Source organism: Poecile atricapillus, chromosome 4 (assembly GCF_030490865.1).
Source record: "Poecile atricapillus isolate bPoeAtr1 chromosome 4, bPoeAtr1.hap1, whole genome shotgun sequence".
Lineage (NCBI taxonomy): Eukaryota > Metazoa > Chordata > Aves > Passeriformes > Paridae > Poecile > Poecile atricapillus.
This window is the reverse complement of record NC_081252.1, coordinates 27141066-27153892: the sequence shown is the minus strand read 5'-3', so window position 1 is coordinate 27153892 and position 12827 is coordinate 27141066.

Below are 12827 nucleotides of genomic sequence, written 5' to 3'. Positions count from 1 at the left end.
AAGGTCACTTCCAACCCAAATTATTCTGTGATCTTCTCCTCCCATGGCTTTGCAGGTAGGCAGGATGAAGACCCACAAACAGCCTGCTGGTGGCCTACAAGGTCCTGCTGGGTCCTGTGGACCCCGTGCCATGGTGGGCAGCTCTGGGGCTGTTCTTCAGGCATCCATGGGTAACCCTTCATTCCTGGGCTGTATCACTGTGGCCTCTGCGTTGTGCTGGGCCTGTTCCCTGGAGCAGTGTCCTGTAATTTCAGGGTGCTAAGCTGCACAGAGTCATTTAACTGAGCTTCTGGGGTGCCTCAGCAGGGCTGACCCATCAAGAGCTCTGTTACACATCAGGACCCTCACAGGTGGCAAAATTCCAAAGAGAGGAGCAGCAGTCAGGACCGCTGCCTGGCCAAGAGTGGAACACAAACCTGCCTGTGGGATGGTGCCTCACTGCCTCGCATGGCAGGGCTTCTGTAGCAGCAATGCCAGCTTTTGGGGCCACATCACAGCACTCAAGGGAGCAGCAATAAACACTGCAGCTACAGAACTCAATACCACAAAAAACCCCACTAAATAAAACTGGAAAGAAAGAAAGTGCTATGTGGGCAAGGAGCATTTTGTCAGATTTCATCTCTGCTTTCCACAGAGCATTTATTTTCTCCAGATTTGATGCTTTCTGATAGAAAAGCCACTGTGTTACTGTTCTTTATTATTATTAACAACTTTCACCTTTCTCATTACATCAGTAGGACGCTTCCCTGGTCAGGGCTGCTGTTTTTCTAATGAATGTGGCTCATTTGTCTGTTTCCCTCCCTCCCTGCTCTGCTTTTTGTCTGCTTGCTCTTTGGGTAGTAATTTGATGTATTGAGCTCTCACCACCTCCGCTGCCCCTGGGGCTGAAGTTCTGACGATGCTAAACAGTTAAAATGCAATGCAATTACAGGCAGTACAGAACAGCAGAGAATAAGCCAGCAAAAATTCAGTCGTGCATAACGCTGTGGAGACTGTGTGGCTGTCAGTCTCCAACTCCAGGAGATAATTTGGGCTTTTTAAGAAGCAATAATTGAGACTTTTGCATATGCTGCGGTTATGAACTAGTCAAAAGCCTGTTTGCTCTGCACCCTGGAGCACCAGATGGATTGGATAGTCCCTGCAGGTCTTTGGGGCCTGCCAGCTTTACACTTCAAGACTTTTGTAGCTCCTGTACTTGTAAGTTATTCTTTTGACAGCTCATACCTTGTCTGAATTTAGCAGGCAAAGTGAGGAAGGAAGGGTGAAGAAGAGCATACCAAACGAAATCTATATAGCTTGGGGGAGTTTAGAGGCGGAAATGAACTTTGCTACTCACATCAACCTAAGAAAGAACCATATAAAGGAAAAACCACATCAGACCTTTAGCCTTCAGAGTAAGGTAAGTGCTGTGTGCTGCAGGTCAGGCTGTGGCCACAGGTGTCCCATGGCAGCCAGTATGATCACACTCACTTCCAGTCCCATCTTCACAAATCCCACGTGCACACTCCAAAGACTCAGTACTAGGAAGCTCAACAAAGAGCTGCTCCTAGGAAAAAAAAAGTAATTGGAGGGAGACTTTTTTCCCCTGACATTTTTAGCAGCTGACCTCATTGAAGCACACACCTGATGGAAAGGGCAGAGAGGAAGTGATTGCAGGTACCTGCAGCTGCTCTGCTGACCATCAGGGCTTTGCATTGGACTTGCAGGTCAAATTTCAAAGTTGAGCTATGGAAATGTCTAAATGCTCCCCCCTTGCAGTCAGAGCCCCTGCTGATGGAAGGGGGAGGAAGAGGCAGGATGGGAGGGAAGCACCTTCTGGGTGCAAACCCCTCATCTGCCTTATGTTGGGCTTGCTTACCACCCTCTCCCTTGGTCCCTCCCTCACATCCACAAATCTGTGAGCATTCTTTGCAGACAGGAAGAGAAAATACTTAATCCTCCTGCACTACAGTTCAAGCTCTGCTAAATGCTCTTCATGAAAAGCCTGGCCTGCACCTCTGGGAGATGGAGATAAATGGAGCCAGGATGTGAATCAGACTGTGCTTTCATGTTGCCTAAGCCAGATGATTTAGGAGCCATGGCAAGCTGTCATGCACCTGTGCCAGACTGTGCACAGCTGAGGTGCTGGGAGACACACTGGTTACCCACCCCACAGGGAAGCTGGCCCTGAGGCACTTGTGTTCCTCATCACCCCAGTAATTCCTTTCAGGTGCCACTACTGTGTAATCACCAGGGGAATTTTGCCTCATGTACCACCCTCCCTCTTTCTCAAGTAGGTTTCTTATTGTGGGGGCTGCTTTGCACCCTCCTAAATACTTCTCTTGGCAAAGGATGGAAGCTTTGGGGCATCTTCCATCCTCCAGAAAGCTGGCTATACTTGGGTCACCTTCAGTTGGCCAAGCTTGGCTGCCAGCTTAGGAGCCGGAAGGCTGAGCACTGGAAGGAGAGGTTTGCTGGGAATCTGTGCAGTAGTTAAGTACGTTTCAGTTCCTGGTCCATGGCATGGGATGATGATGGGTCTCTCACTGAGGGGAGGAAATTGTTATTGTCCTGTAGCCATGTTCCTTCCCTTTTGAGATGTGCTGTTTTCATCTGCTCCCTCAGGCAGCCTGCTTTTGCCTTTTCTAAAAAAACAGTGTTACAAGGGGGAAAACATCCACCTCTCTCCAGGCTGTGCCTGCTTTTCTCACACAGCCATGAAGGTGTCTGCATGCTGAGAGGAGCCCTTTGTGATGGGCACCTGGCCCCCTCCAGGCAGCCAGCATCGAGCTCTGTACCTAAAAACATATAGTTCAAAACTCCATTTTAAGCTCAGTGTTCAAGGTTGGTGCCCGACTCTCTGTTCCCAGTGCCCAGCCTCGAAACCTGTACAAGATGCAATCTGGAGTGATGCTTCCTCCTTCAAGCAGTTCTTCACAGCTCGTGATTTTTAGGCTTCTTTTAAACAGCATTTTAGCAGTTCTTTGAAACTTTGGTGGCCTGAAGCAGTAGCATGCACAGGACCATGACACAGCGAAGGTGATGAAATTCTCATCCCTGAATGGAGAAATGTTTGAATGAGAAGCACAAATGGGAGCTGGCCAGGTGGGGAGGGGCCAGCCTGCTGAGTCATGCAGTATCTTGGGAGCAAAGGTAAGGCATGGTTTTTGATAAATGAAGGAGGTCAATATGCTGCATCTCTGTTTTCTGGGCTTTCAAAGCTCTAAAGAAACAATTTTTCTGTGTCTACAGATCAATGATGGAATGAGCTGTTTGGGGATTGTCCCCTTAGCAGGGTGTGTACCATGTACTCCTTGAAGGAATTTGCACCTGTGCTCTCTGTAGTCTGGAAAATACATCCTTGCCTCTCTCCACATGACTTTGTTAAAATTGCCCTTTTCAACACAGCCTGGCTGGGTCAGCTATGGTGTTGCACACACTCAGTTTTCTACCTCCATACAGGTCTTAAATTAAATCCAAAGTATGAGGAGGAATCCTGACACTGAAAATGTCAGTGGGGTTCCCACGTCCCTGGGGCAAGCAGGTGTGAATTTATGTACCTGTGCATCCTCTGGGAGAAGAAAATTATAGCATGTCATTGTTCTATTTTCCTGAACTGCACCAGGTGATCTGATAATATTACAGCTGTCTCAGAGGGACTGCTAGGCAGAGGTGTGGGTCTGAAGAGGAGAGAATGAGCCTTGTTTTCTTGCACTTGGAAAAAAGCTTGTCTGAAAAAACTGCAGTTTTCTGAGCCTTGCCATGGATTGCAGAATGGAGGTGACTTCTAGATCCAGAAATGTTTGGTTTAAAAATATTCCAGACTTTTTTTATTTCCCTCCTCATTAAATGAGGACACCTAACGTGCTGGTTTATTGCGCCAGTTTAAGGAACAGAATCATTAGGATTCAGTGGCAGTGCAAAGACAATGCATTAACTTTAGCTGAGCTTCAGTCATTAGACACATACGGTTTTTATTTTCCATAGCTGTGTCTGACAAATTAAATTAGTTATTTTGCTCCTGTGTGTTGGAAGCAGCAGGAATTAGTGTAGAGTATAAACAACATACCTAGTAGAGTAAAATAAGGAAAAGTTAATGACCAGAAGTACTGGAGAAAGAATTTCAGGTACTCGAGATCATGTCCAGGGAAGAAGAAACCCTAACTAATATGGATCAAATAATCTCACAGCTTTCAGAGAACTCTTTCCAACAGAGCACATGAATACTTAGAGTCTGTGTTTTCTAAGAGAAAATGAGTGACATTATTCCCATGTTACCAAGGGCAAAAACAAGAGCAAAAGTGCTTCACATTGCCAAGGCATGGCACATGCCTGTGGTGGGGACAGGGACAGCAGCCATCCAACTCCTGTTTTGTTCTGCAGGTTTAATGTCCAGGAAAACACATTTCAGGCCTGAAGTCCTGTGAGTGAAATAGAAACCAAGGAAAGTTGCAAGGGCCAGCCATCTTTTTAGAGACTAATAATGGGATAATGTTAACCCACCCTGTTTTATTTTTTTTTTAATTTAATTTAAATTTTGAATTGTTCATCCCTTCATGGTTTTGTGGCTTACCTGAAGCTATGTGACAGCAGGTGCCTTACCAGAAATATTTAGCAGGCAAACTTGTTACGTCAACCTCCAAACTGCCTCTTGCCATCTTGGAGCATCAATGGCCCATCAACCACTCCTGTGCCATTTGCTTTCTTCTCCCATATTAATCAAAACTGATCTTGTTTTAGCTAAGCTGTCTTGCAATTTCCAGCACACCATAGCAGATTGCTAGAGAAATACTGAAAACTTCTGGAGCAGGTGTAAAACAAGCAAACAAATCAAAGCAGTGGTTTGGATCTGTTGGAAGAAGTAAAAGCACAGCTTCCCAAATATGCAACCTATGAAATACATAAACTGCAACAGAGGACTAGAGAATTCCTGTCCTAACGATACCTGTTAAATGTTGCTTTACAAAAGGAAGCAGTGCTTTTTGTATTGGACAACTTGCAGCAAACTTTTATCTTTTAATCCAGAGGGACTAGAAATATCAGTGTAACAAAATCACCTTTCTTTTTTTTCCTTTCTCCTCAAGCAGCAAGAAATTTGGTGTTCTGACTGCAAATGCCCTTAGATGAACACTGGGTGCACCACGTGCAGCGGTGAAGGTAGTGAAGTCCATGATGGTTTATTTTCCCTTGGGGTTTCCATCCCCAGGAAGTGAAAACTCCACTGATGAAACAAAAGAACTTTTCAAGGAGAAATGTATGATGAGCCCTTGTGCAGGGCTCCCATGCAGGGAAGGATATTTCAGCAGCCCTTGAGCTGTGAAGTACCATGGCCAGCTGGCAGATGGAGATGTTCACCAGCACAGAAACTAGAGCTTGGGAAGTGTAGGTCTTGCTTAGCCCTGCAGGTGATTAAAGACTTGTGCCCTCAGCACAATGCTTTCTCCCAAATGGACAGGCACATGCCATGGGCACCCACTGGCCACATCCCTGTGATGGATGGGGCCACTTGCTGCCAGCCCACGTCAGCACCCTCATCCCCTCTGGAGACAACTAGCTTTTGCAATGGGAAAGGTAAATGGTGGTGATGATGATGATCATGATGATGCTCATGGCAGTTGCTTTCTTTACCTGACTACTTACTTCTGTCTTCTGTTTTGTAGGCTAGGTGTTGAACACAGCAGTCTACACATCTATATTCCTGTGGCTGCCCTTAAGCTTACAGGCTTTTAAAAGGGTAAAGAGCTTCAGAGAAACTGGCAGTCACAATAGAATGCTTTAACCACAACATTATGGAGCAGCTTGGACCATAAAAAAGCTGTTTGGATACCTACAAGTTATTCTCCAAGAAAACTGTTTTCTTTGCATCTGTGCACAATCTGCCGTTCTTTCAGTCTCCAGAGCACTGAAATCATATTTTCACCTAAACATCCACCAGACTGTGGCCTGAGAAATACAAGGCCTTGCATCTCAAGCAGGGCCTGTTTCTTTTTCCTGTATGACACACACTGGCCACAAGAACTACAAAGAACATTTCCCCCAGATCAGTGACTGATGTGATGTCACTGTGTGATGAAAAGAATGAGCTTCTGACTGCTCAAACCAAGAGCCTTATTTCCACCTGTTAAACAACATCTCTGTCTATCAGCACAGTCCAGCACAGAAGAGCAGACAGACTAGATTTAAATCAATCAAAACTTTATTTAAAACTGAACACAGCAAAAATGAAACAGGAAAAGCTCTATATGTAAAGAAACAAGACTGTACACTGCCTATTCTACAAGATCCTCCTGAGTCTGTCCTGAGAAGCAGAGGCACTCAAAAATAAATTGGATGGTATAGACCTGGACCAAGTTCCACTCTGCAGATTGGGCACATCTGAGCAGTCTCCAGGGCTCTAGGGAGGCACGCGCTGCAGAACACGTGGCCACACATGGTTGACACAAGCTCTCGTCCACTTTGCACAATCTGGAAGAAAGAAAACAACCACATGTATTGGGAGGAAAGAATTTGAGTTTGCTGCTCTATTGGCACCAGGCAAATGAGACTTGAGAGCATCTGCAATCAGTTAGAACAATGAGGGACCCACACATCTGCCAGTGCTGTCCTGGCAAGGGCTTCTTCTTCTACATTCACCACCAAGAAGTGACTTGTGGAGCTTCCCAGCAAGGGCTGTGCTTCCAGCCAGCTGCCCACACCAGCCAACTGACTTGTGCAACTCCCCTTTTGGCTTCTTCCTCCTCCCACAAAGCACAAAGGATGACAAGAGGTGGATCCTTACCTCTGAGTAAAAGTCCATGCAAATTGGACAGCTAATAACAACTCCTGGCTCTGCACTAGAGGGAACAGAAGCAGAAAGAACGTGCAGCTGTTAATATCACTACACTTCAATGGTAATTGATACATAAAATCTCACCTAATCATGCAAGTGCATTCTGGTTTTCACTAGGAGAAAGGTGCAGTCAGTCACCCTGCTCTGGGATTTGAAGCAAGACCAGTCTTTAGCACTGGCCAGTTGGTGTTTGGAAACTTTGACTTCCAGTGGCTCATCAGGAACAGCTTTGGAACTACAGCATCCAGCTGTCCTCGGGGAACTATTCAGCCCGCAATATTCATTCCAGGACCCACTTCTAACGCTACAGAGTAGCACGGCTCTGGCAAGATCCAACCCCAGGAAGGAGCCTTTGGTCAATGTTGAATGCTGTAGCACTGAGTTCTTTCAGAGCAGTTCCATTCTGGAACAGAGAACTGAAGGAACAAAGTATTCCTTTGCTATATGAACCAAGTTGTTCACCAAAACTTAAACATGTACAAATTCATTGGCAAAAGGCATTAGGGTTAAGAATAGTGAAAGCCCTCTGGGTGGCATATTTAAGACCTGACACCTAAAAGTTCCATACTCCATTTCTCTCCTACATTGCCTTTCCCAAAGGCTCAATGCACACCAGCTTTATTAAAACCTATGCCTTTCCCTTTCACCCCAAAAAAACCCTTTACAAAACCTTCCATCTTCATTCTCCTGTTCTTTGTCCTCCCTAGTGACACAGACACCTGGTTGAATTTAATCAGCCTAATGCATTGCATCTTTCTAATTCTGCTGGAGTACTCCTCCAGCAGGACTTTGCTGTTTCTCTGCAGAACGGGGATTCTCCTGTGCAGGCACCCAACTTGAACTGCAAGATCTCCATGCCAGAAGCAAAGAAATCAGGGCTTGTGACATCCAGCACTGGCCATAAAAGCATGACCTCCACAGCTGCCTGTGTGCAAGTCTACCTTGGGAAGGAGGGCTCCAGCTGCAGGAGAAAGGGAGCCAGCTGGCACCATTCCAGTAGGGAATTTCTGCTGGAATTTGCCCAGCTGCTGCCTGCTGGCCCCATGATGCCAAGCCTCATTGACAGCAACGGAAGTATTTCCATATCTAACGTGGCTACTAGAACTTGTCAGAAAAAGCAAATGCAATCCTGAGCTATGGCCTGTGACCAATGCCCTTCCTTGCTATAGCCCCACTCTCATCTGTAAGGTTCTGTGGCGTCTGCCTTGGGCTGCCTTTTTCTCCCTAAATGCAAATGGCATCATTTGATCATCATGCAACACAGGAGAAGTATGGGAATAAGTAGAGTAGGGAAGGCTTCAAAGATAAACCAGGCATAGCAGTATAACTTAGTCCTACACAGGAAAGAACAAAAAGCACAACATTCTGTGTTTGGTAGGGCATGAGCCATACGTACGCTGAACGTTCAGTATCCTCCGCTGATGCCTGTTCTGCAGGGGCTGCATCAGCCACAGGTGCATCATTCGCCCCTGATCCATCACCAGAGCCATCCACCTGCTCCTGGTTGTTCACTGCCACATTTCTCCTGTCTTGTCCATGCACTGTCATTGAAGTTTCAGAAGTTAGATCTATTATTCTCTCTCTCCCTGGAGCTACCCTTCAAATCAGTTCTAGAAGTAGTCAGTAATGGTTCCTATTTTAAATGGACTCTGTTCATCTGGGTTAAAAACAATCTGAAACAAACTACTTTCCCAAAGAGTAAGGCTAAACCCTTCCAGACATTGTGACTATTCTGTTACAGATCAACACAAAACATTTGTTCTATTGCTCTATTAAAACACTGTCCTCTGCCATTTGCTAAAGGCAGTCTCAACCCCTGCTGCTTGAGGTTCTTGGAAAAAACAAAAAACAGCAAAAAAAATAACAATTACATTTAGGACAATTCCATTACCAACTGTAAAACATCAACTCACCTTCAGGAAACTTCCATTGATGCACATGAGAAGAGAAAGAAAAGAAAATACAATTAGATTTGCTGAGCCCCCTGTGCTGCCTGCAAACCTCAGCTCAGAAAGTTGTTCCAGCAGAGGAGTGAGGAAGGCTAGGCTATCACCCTCCAAGTTTGCTTAAGAACATTCAAAGCAGGAGCATAAACAGTTGCTGCCCTGAAAACAACCAAGTGGCTGCTGCTGATTCTGCTCTCATTGATGCAACAGGGTACAAACACAGGCAGCTTAGGAAGAACCTGAAAACCCTCCGCCCTCCTCCCATCTTCCTGTGCCCTAATTCAATTTGGCCTGGAGCTGTTTTCCTCTTTCTCCTTCAAAAGGGAAAATTCAAATGTGATATATCCATAAACACTCAGTAGAAGGTGAACTGCTGCCAAAGAATGAAAAGCACAATGGGCGTAATTGGGAATATAGAACTGGGAGTAAAGAATTCCAGTTTGTCGCTCTAGTGGCACCAGGCAAACAGGACTTGGAGTATGTGCAGTCTGTCAGTCAGTGCTAGAACTATAAGGAACACACGGATCTGCCAGTGCCATCCTGGCAAGGGCTTCTCCCTCTATGGACACCACCAAGGAGGGACTTGCAGGAATGGCCAACTTGGAGCTGCCCAGCAAGGGCTGTGCTTCCAGCCAGCTGCCTGTGGCATCCCACCTAAGACAACTGACTTGTGCAGCTCCCCCTCTGTCCCCTCCCCTTCCTCCAAAATAGAAATGATGAGAGCATGTGGATTTTCACCTCTGAGTTGTCATCCTCACTAGTCGAAGGACTGGCAGGACCTGATGGCTGTGCACTAGAGGGAACAGAACCAGAAGGAACATGTAGCCATTAATTCCACTGCCCATCAAGGGTTATCAATACATAACTTGTAAGGAATTGAAACATCCCCTATTCTGACTTAGCAACATCCCAGCCCAGCAACAAAATCATTCCAAAAACTTTTATGTACTGCAGTGCAACTCAGGCCATTCTCTAAGAAGCATTTAATAATGCTGAAGAGAGGAGTAAGGTTTCTTCTGGACTTTGGTGTTTGCTTTTCTTAAGTTAGTTGGTTCTCTTCCAGACAGGCCACCATATTCCAAGTCAGACTTTTTTAACACAGAATCAAGCAGACCCCAAAAGTTTGGAAAAAAATGTTCCTACTATATAGTAGAAATTGGACTTTGAAGAGACATTTTCTCTTACGTACTCATTATTTCTTTGATCCTCTCCATTGTTCTCCATCACTAGCACAGCTGAATTATCTTCTGCTCTGATGAAATGTGGCTGTCGCCGCAAATACCACCTCTGTTGCAACAGAGTAGAAATGGAGGCAACTTAGGAACCACCTGAACACCCTCCTCCATGCTCCCCCTGTTTCAGTTCCCTAACTGGACTTGGGCTGGAGGTGTGGGTCCTTACTTCTCTGTAATAACGCATCCAAAATTGAGCAACATATACACTGTCTGGCCATCTGCTAAAGAGAACAGAACCAGAAGTACATGCAGCATTAATTTCATTGGGCACCAAGGATTACTGAAACATAAACTATCAGAAATTGAAACATTCCCTGTTCTGATTTAGTAACATCCCAGCCCAGCAATGCAATCATTCCCAGCGATTTTATGTACTGAAAGCATTTCAGTATATCTCAAGCCTTATTTAAGAAACATTTACTAATGGTTTCATGCACAGAGAAGAATAGCTTCTGCTAGATTTTGCTGCTTGGTTTTTTCATTACTTCTACTCAGGACACTGTATTACAGGTCTGATGTTTTGCCAAAGAATCAAGCAGAACCTAAAAGCTTGGCAAAAAACTGGTTTATCATGTATCAGAAATTATAGAGAAAGTTTCTCTCTCACATACCCCTGATTATCTCTTGGTTCCTCTTCAGCATCCCGTGCTGGTAGCTCAGCTGAATTTTCTGCTGTTCTGAAAAAATGAGGGGGCTCCCAGCCCTGCAGTGGGATAGAATTTGAGGCACTTAGGAAGCACCTGAACACTTTCCTCCCTGCTCCCTTGTTTCTGTTCCCTAATTCAATTTGGCCTGGAGCTGTTTCTTTCTCCCCCAAAAGAGCAAATTCTGCTGTCATAGCCCTAAATACTTCATGCTGGATGAACAAATCACCATGTGGATCCTCACCTCTGAATCCTCATCCTCCCTGGTTGGAGGAGTAGCAGTACCTGCTGTCCATACACTAGAGAGAAGCAGAAACAGAACCAGAAAGAACATGCAGCTGTCAATTTCATTATGAACCAAGAGTTACCAGTATACAAACTGTCAGTAATTGAAACATTCCTTATTCTGATTTTGCAATATCTCATCCCAGGAATACAATCATTCCAATAACGTTTATGTACTGCAAGAATTTCAGGGTGTGTGAAACCATTCTGCTAAATGGCTTTATGAACAGAGGAGAAAAGTTTCTGCTGGATTTTGCAGGTTGGATTTTTCTTTTTTTATTTTTAGTTACTACTTTTCCAGACAGGCCGCTTTATTCCAGGTCTGAAGTGTTTTGCACAAAATCAAGAAGAACCCAAAAGCTTGGCAAAAATTTGGCTTTACCATGTATCAGAAATTAGAGTTTAGAGAGACATTTTCTCTCTTGCATACCCATCAACATCTCTTGCTTCCTCTTCATCATCCCTTGCCAGTAGATCAGCTGAGTTCTCTGCTGCACTGGAAACATGTGGGTGCTGCTGGTTTCGTTCTCTGTCCTGCAGTGGGGTAGAAATGGAGACAGATTAAGAATCACCTGAACACCTTCCTCCCCTGTTTCAGCTCCCTAACTGGATTTTGGCCTGGAGCTGTTTATTTTCCTCTTTCTCCCTCAAAAGGGAAAATTCAAATGTGATATATCCATAAACACTCAGTAGAAGGTGAACTGCTGCCAAAGAATGGAAAGCACAATGGGCGTAATTGGGAGTACAGAAGTGGGAGTAAAGAATTCCAGTTTGTCGTTCTAGTGGCACCAGGCAAACAGGACTTGGAGTATGTGCAGTCTGTCAGTCAGTGCTAGAACTATAAGGAACACACGGATCTGCCAGTGCCATCCTGGCAAGGGCTTCTCCCTCTATGGACACCACCAAGGAGGGACTTGCAGGAATGGCCAACTTGGAGCTGCCCAGCAAGGGCTGTGCTTCCAGCCAGCTGCCTGTGGCATCCCACCTAAGACAACTGACTTGTGCAGCTCCCCCTCTGTCCCCTCCCCTTCCTCCAAAATAGAAATGATGAGAGCATGTGGATTTTCACCTCTGAGTTGTCATCCTCACTAGTCGAAGGACTGGCAGGACCTGATGGCTGTGCACTAGAGGGAACAGAACCAGAAAGAACATGTAGCCATTAATTCCACTGCCCATCAAGGGTTATCAATACATAACTTGTAAGGAATTGAAACATCCCCTATTCTGACTTAGCAACATCCCAGCCCAGCAACAAAATCATTCCCAGAGCTTTTACATACTGCAAGCATTTCTAGCCATACTGAGGAAACATTCAGTAATGGCTTCATGCACAGAGAAGAATGGTTTCTATTGGATTTTATTTGCTGTTTTGTTTGTTTTTATTTAATTACTTCTCTTTCCATCAGGCCACTCTATTCCAGTTCTGAAGTTTTGGCATAGAATCAAGCAGAACGCTACAGCTTGGCAAAAAAACTCTTTCTGCTATGTATCAGAAATAGATTTTAGAGAGTCAATTTATCTGTCACATACTCATCATTATCTCTTAGTTCGTCTTCATCATTCCTTGCCAGTGGCTCAGCAGAATTCTCTGATGCTCTGGAAAGATGTGGATGCTGCTGGCTCTGCTCCGTGTCCTGCAGTGGGGTACAAATGGACACACTTGGAAACCACCTGAACACTACTCCCTGCTCTCCTGATTCAGTTTTTTAATTGCATTTAGGCCTGGAGCTGTTTCTTTTCCTCTTCCTCCCCAAAACTGGCAAATTTGATTAACAGTTGCTAAAGAACCAACCCCAAACCCAAACCTGCTTTTGGTGGAATTGGAGCAGGGTCATGCAGGTTCTGTAGTAAAGTTTGAGGCCTTTCTTTTGCAAAGGCTCAGGAATAATGATGTCAGGAGGCACCCTTT